We start from the raw sequence: 722 nt of genomic DNA on the forward strand, positions 1-722 counted from the left end.
TTATATCCTGGTGGGAAGCCATGAAGTTTGTAACACTTTTGAATAGTATGTCCAACTTTACCACAATGAGAACAAATAGGTTTCTGGATAGTCCTCCCTGTATTGTAAGCTGCAACATAGGCACTCTCAGCCTCATTCACAGAAGCAACATTTTGAAAAGCAACACTTTCAATACCAGTCGTTGGTTTAACTACAACCTGTCGTTCATCCTGTGTGACCATGTTAAAGGCTTCTTCAATAGTTGGTATCGGCTTGAGCATTAGTATATGACGTCTAGCTTGATCATAACTNCATTGGAATAGAACTTGGCTTACAGCCTAATAAACCTGCATCTTCAAGCTGATTCTGAGCATATTTGCGTTGACAGACTGAGATACCCTCTAATGATCGCGATATCTCTAATCCAAGGAAAAAGCGAGCTGGTCCAAGATCCTTGATCTTAAATTCAGAGTGCAAAAGGGTCTTCAGATCATGGACAGCAGCATCATCGTTACTTGCGATCATTATGTCATCGACATATACGAGCACAGCAACAATGGAACAAATTCCTGATGGACGCATAAAGACTTTAACGAAAAGAGTATTATCAGCAGGTGATTGTATGTAGTTTGCTCCCAAGAAAACCGTAGACAGACGTTTATACCACTGTCTCGAGGCTTGTTTCAAGCCATACAAGGACTTGAGTAAACGACATACCGGATTTGGAGGTAAAACTACACCCG

This window comes from Camelina sativa, chromosome 7, assembly GCF_000633955.1.
Source record: "Camelina sativa cultivar DH55 chromosome 7, Cs, whole genome shotgun sequence".
NCBI classification, from domain to species: domain Eukaryota; kingdom Viridiplantae; phylum Streptophyta; class Magnoliopsida; order Brassicales; family Brassicaceae; genus Camelina; species Camelina sativa.